We start from the raw sequence: 6068 nt of genomic DNA, 5'->3' as shown, positions 1-6068 counted from the left end.
GTTTGTTTGTTTGTTTTGTTTTGTTTTGTTTTTTTGTTTTAATCCTGTTATAGAGGTCATTATCAAAATAATATTTTTTCCTCTCTTCAGTTTTCCAGCTGCTGCCTCTTTGAATACCTACTTGTACTGAAGGGCCACTAGATGTGCTTCAGAGGAAGCCTGGCAAAATTTCCGAACCCTGCTGCTTCTCAGTAAGGACAGACCACCCCCTCAGATACTGATCTCAGTAATAAAGAGTTGTTATAATTTATGCTGACTAACTGTGAGAAAAACATTAAATCTCTGGGATCTGAAACTAAAAAGATGAAGAGTGAAAATCTTTCATGTTAAACACGGAATTTTTGTATCTTCTCATATGGTATCTACTTCTGGGTACCCACAGAAACAAGAAGCCAGGGGAGCTAGTGTTTCACGATGAAGCTATAAAGTGTTTATGAATGTTAAAAAAAAAATGTAATAATATTTGCCTTCACTAGAAGTGCAGAAAATTGCTTATTCATCAGCTGAAAGGTATCTCCTCTGCCTTTTCCCCTGTCCAAATGGTCTTGCTGTTGTCATACTGACTAAAAGTAACTATCCATTTTCTTACCTGAGGTAAGTCCCTATTATTAGAGAAATGAGGAGCAGCAGTGTGCAGTGTTTTGTCTGGAGGTTTTCTAATTGGGACTCTGCCTGTGTGCTAGAAGTCCTTTTGATTTCCAGCACTCCAGGAAGCAAGCTTGATTTAAATCATAACCTTGGAATTAAAATGTCTGTGCGTGTGGGGAAATGTTTTTTTTTTTTTAAGTAGTTTGGGTTTTATAAGACTTTATAATGGAAAATATAACCTTGAAAGTTTGCATTTCTTCTTCCCTCTTCATCATTTGTGTGATTAGTCTGCTGGTAAAAGTATTAAGGCTCCAAACTCTAGTCTTTCAAATGTAAAGCATGTTATCTTTTCCCATTGCCATGTCATGCTTGTTAATTCTATATGTTGCAGTAGCATCCAGAAGCCAGTATCATGATCAAAACCTTGTAGTGCACTTTGCTGCACTGCAAAATAGGAAGACACAGTTTTTCCAGTCTCCAAAGCCCCTATCCTTTGCTGTCTTTTGGAGGTAACTTAATACATGTTTTTTACAATATTAACTATTCAGCTATGTTCATATATCACCTCTAATCCATCACCCTCTCAACCAACAGTCATTAACTGTTCGAACTTCTATGGTTATAAGAGCAAAGATCAGGTCTGAGGAAATGCTTAAATGAATAAAATAGTACAGTGTGAGAAAGAGATAGAAATATGAATTTTTGAAACTTAATTGATGTTAATTAAAGACAGCCTTGAATTCTCTCCACTACCTCCACCCTACTTGTTTGTAGGTGCCTCTGACCTGGCTTCACATCTCTGCTCTCCCTTCTTTTCCTGCACTGTTTCTCACCCTGTTAGTCTGCTATACCCTCATTTGTATACAGTGTATTTTCCTTCCGTTTCCAGCAGTAGGTATGTTTCTTCCCCTTGAGCACTTTCATTTCCCTCTCCACTGCTCCCCCCACTTGCCTGAGATTTTCAATCATCATTTCATAGCAGTGGTCTCTGAACCTCCCTATGCTCACAGTGCTGTACCTGCCACGGAAAGAAAAACACATTACTTGATTCATTTTAGAAATGAATTTACAATATGTCAAGATAAAAAGGCCTGGGGATATAAACAAGCTCAGAAATATTTTGAGATCAGGTAGACATAATTATAACACAGACTGTTGATTAGATTGTTTCATTTTGCAACAATGCAAGTTTAATCATGTTGGAAATTGGTTACGGGATTTCTCCTGGAGATTAGATATTTCTATTGCATTTTAGTCTCCTTTAATTACACAAATAAACACTGGTTGTTTACTTTTTTGGCTTGCTTTTTTTTTCTGTCAGTGTGCAGATGGTAACTAGGCCTGTTGCTCGGCAGCCACGTTAAGTGCGACCAGCCTCCTTACAGCGCCAACTGGGAGAGCAGACGAGAGGTCAGTGCCCTTTTTCTTTCGCAAGAGGATTACTCCATTACCCACTTCCCGCTTCCTCCCTCCCCTTGATCAAGGCTCTGTTCCCTTCTGTTTGAAATCCCAGCCACCAAAGCAGAAGTTACTGCATCCAGTTCAGGCTATACAGAAATGCTCTTCTTGAGCAAAACCACAAAAATAAAGAATGCATCTCGGTGCCTGTAAGTACAGGTCTCCATTGCAGCATGATGCACCGAGGCAGATCAGAGCTGGGCCTGGCTGTTGCATATATCCTTCCAGAGCAACATGGTGGTCTGCAGAGATGCCCCAAGTGCTGCATTGTCCTGCCGATGTGACGACAGCACCTGAGTTCAAATGGCCTTTTCTGCACAGTGCAGTGCTGCGGTGGAAGAGCTGGCCCCCAGCTCTTCTGCGCCTAGCGATGTTTGCGTCCGTTCTCCTGTGTGGATGCACCCACATAGGTGCACCATACCTCTTCATTTTTTTTTATATATATAGACACATATATGTAGTGGTAGGCTGGCAAAAATATGTAAATAATTTTCACCTGGGGAACAGAAGAAGCGTCTCAGCATTTTTCCTTTCCTTGTCCTATGAGGCTGCTCACTGAAGTACAAGAAGTTGCTTGCTTTCTTTGTGGTGCAGGTTAGCTCCCCAGCGGTTTCTTCATCGCCCCTGCTATGTGTGGCACTGCTGATCCCCTGGGGAGGGGCAGCAGAGCTGTTAGTCCCCTGCCTTTGCAGCCACAGAAGAGCACATGTGGCAACGGGAGATAGCCAGTTCATGAAGGCAGACCTAGACTGCCATTCCTGCAGGTCAGATTTTATACTATGGACATATCAAGATCAAACTAGTTGAGATGTAAATGTTTCTCCTAGGCTTCTGCATGCAGTGTGAGACCTTGGTGTCCTTCAATAAGACAGAGGAAGTTTATGGGTTTCCAGGAAACTGAATGCACCAAGCCAGGCCTGATAATCTTATGGAAAAACAAGTTCATTGTTTTCCCGTGAACGTCCCACCTTTTAAGCCTCTTAGATCAGCTTCCCACACTGATCTAGTCAGATTATTCACATGCTGCCTGGACTACCACACTTGTACAGTTCATATAGCATCTAATCCACCCGTTAACTCGGCAGATAACAATTCAGTGGTTTTAATGATATATTACAGAATATATAGTAACTATCATCTCATAATTATTTCCTGATTGGAGACAACACTTTTCCATTATTTTTTTTTTTTTCCTTCTCCCTAGCTCCACCTTGATGTGTCAAATACATCTTCAGTGATGCAGGTCTGCAAGCAATCTGCTTCAAAAATTGCAGGTACACATTACCTTGTGGGCAGATGGTAAAATTTCCAACATTAATGTTTTCATGACATCAACAAATGGACAAGCTAGTGCACAATTACATATTATTGAGGTTTAGAAACTCTGCATTTATCTGCAAAACTTGATTCCACAAAGTAAACTTTAAAAAATGTTTCCAGTAGGACCTTTTTCCTGCAACAGAATTCTATTTTGTTAAACTTCATGTGTAATGAGCAATCTCAGTATGCTATTCAGCATTCCACATAAAGGTGTAGGACGAGTTAAAAGTCAGTAGCTCTCTGTATATATTCAGATAGGAATGTTGTCATCTCGAGATTTTTTAGCAGGGAAGGGAGAGTAGTATGACAGTGCTAAAGGGCTTTCTGCATCTTTCCCATGTGGATTGATTTTGAAAACTTAATTCTAATGTGTACACTGCTGGATTTGCCTTCTGAGAATAAGAATCTGTTCTTAAATATAGGTCAATATGGTGAGGAAAAAAAAGGGAAAATATTGAGAAGGAAATGGAGAAATAAATTGTGTGATATTGAGAAGATAACGTTGGTGAGAAGTCCAGAGAAAATGATGGTAGAGGAAAGATAAGGAAAGTATTAAAATATGCAAATTTGAAACATATAAATACTCATAGAAGAAATTAGATGAGGTTTTAATAATGAATTCAAAATTTTGATGAGTTATTACAAGACATGAATAGAGAGCATGGTTCTCGTAAGGATAGCTCTCTCCTTTTTTCTGTCAGACAGAGAATGTTCAGTCCTGCTTCCTCTTTTTTTTTTTTTTTTTTTTTTTTTTTTTTAATTGAAGGTTTTCTGTGGCACTACTTCATTCCTTTCACCTGAATGACTGTTCTCTTGGTCACCTATAGCGCCAGAAACATCATCAAAACTTTCTTTAGCTCACAAGCCTGTCTTTTACAAGTAGAGTTGCCTCTCAGAAAGAGTGGTCTTAAATTCCTGGAGGAAATGCTTCATACAGTCAAATGGGCTTTGTGAACCAAAGAAAATAATGTGAGGTTCACAGTCTTCAGCTTAACAAAGTTTCCCCTATTCTTAGTTCACTTGGGGTTTGAAGAAACCAGTCAGGCACAGCAGTTCAAATCTGATGCTGAGAAAACTGTAAAAATGTAACATAAAAAGGAGAAGCATTTCTCTGTGCCACAGTGAATACCAAAACATATTTGATAACACTGACTTAATGTAAGTGTGATAAACCAGTTTTTAGCATAACATTCTACATTATCTCTTTGCAAAATCTCTAGTGATTCATTGGCAGTGTAATCCATAAAGGCAAAATAATATAAAAGATACAGTACACAGAAGAGATGAATGCAGGGTGTAGGTTTCCTTCTGAGGTCAATGCTGTGCCATGAGAGGAAGCACGTTCAGATACCAAGGGAAAACCCTTCTGTCCATCCACAAAGGTCAGGATGTCTCACCATCTTTGCAGTTTTGAAACTAAGTTCTTGTCAGTCTGCGTGATGCTTTGCCTAGAGCAAAATCAGCAGAATATAGGATTTCACGGTCTCTGGTATGAATGTGGTTTTTATTAACCCATCCATGCTTGGGTTAAAAACACCGAGAGAGGTGTATGTTCTCTTGTAGGGTAAATTATTCTCTTCTCCGGGCCTCAGTTGCCTGAAATCCATTTCTTTATCAGTTGAGTCTGGGTCACGGAGGTGACAGTGAGTGACGAGGTACCACTGGCTCTTCAGCTTCTCCTTCCAGCAGTTTGTGGTCACAGTCCCACAGTGCTGTCCAAGTACTAAAGTTCAATGTGTAAGTGATCATGAAGGATGGTTTGTAGCATGAAAGCAGGTAGTTCCCTTAGAAGCAAAGGCAGCTCACTGTGGCCAAAGTGTCAGGAGAAGTAATTTACATAGCCCATTTGAATGAAGCACACTGCATTGTGATTGCCTACCAGTCCTCTGTTCTGAGAGGTGGTTGCACTTTCTGAGCAGGAGTCAGGAAGCTAAAGAAGCTCCTAAGTATCATTCAACATTATTAAACAGTAGTAACAGTGTTCTGTGGCACCACATCATTTTCAGTCCAGCAGTGTCAAAATGCATGACTATCACTAATGAAAGCACACAGCACACCCCTGGGACAGGAAGTCAGTGTCCTTATTTCAGTGATGCAGATGATGAAGCAGAACATGGTAATATATCTGTCACAAGGACAAACACAGTAGGACTGTGGCAATGGCAGAAACATTAACAGGATTTTTCTGTTGCAATCAAAAGATGGCATTTCCAGCAGACCAGGAACTAGACTTTAGGCTGAAGGTGGATCTGGGAGGAAAGATGTGCAATGATTATACTGATTGCTTCTCCCTTGCCATAGGCTTAATGTTATTTAATGATTGTTTTACAGTGATGCCCCAGGGCTCTACTCCACTAGGCTCCTTGCATACAATTAAAAAAAAAGATAATCCTTAACCAAAAGCATAGGTTATGGACTATACTTCATCTGTTACAATTTTAAAATAACCAAAATTTCCCTGGGGAGGGGGGTGGGGAGAAATCAAGGAAAACTGAACTGAATGTCTGTATTTCAGTGAGAACACTTCATTTAGGGATTGTTTCTAATGCTCTCACAGAGAAAGGGGATACAATATACTATATGTACCTTTTACTAATAAGTGATATAAATAAATAAAAGGAAGTAGACTAATGATTTTGTCATTATAATCATCAGTCCGTTCCAGTCTTGTCTGCAAAGCAAACTGTAAAAAAAAGAGGTGA

At 39.7% G+C, this 6068-nt stretch overlaps 1 long non-coding RNA gene across 1 annotated transcript; it reads left to right on the top strand.

Annotated features, from left to right (window-relative positions):
* Positions 1 to 1006: 1006 nt before the first annotated feature.
* LOC116960531 lies at positions 1007 to 3320 on the top strand. Its single transcript, XR_004406441.1, has 3 exons — positions 1007 to 1097; positions 1910 to 1998; positions 3251 to 3320. It is a non-coding gene; the product is annotated as an uncharacterized LOC116960531 (long non-coding RNA).
* The last annotated feature ends 2748 nt before the right edge of the window (positions 3321 to 6068 follow it).

The sequence above is a fragment of the Tyto alba genome, unplaced genomic scaffold, assembly GCF_018691265.1.
Source record: "Tyto alba isolate M040663 unplaced genomic scaffold, T.alba_DEE_v4.0 Super-Scaffold_14, whole genome shotgun sequence".
Classification (NCBI taxonomy): domain Eukaryota; kingdom Metazoa; phylum Chordata; class Aves; order Strigiformes; family Tytonidae; genus Tyto; species Tyto alba.
The sequence above is the reverse complement of the archived record's forward strand: the minus strand, read 5'-3'. Positions and strand labels throughout refer to the sequence as shown.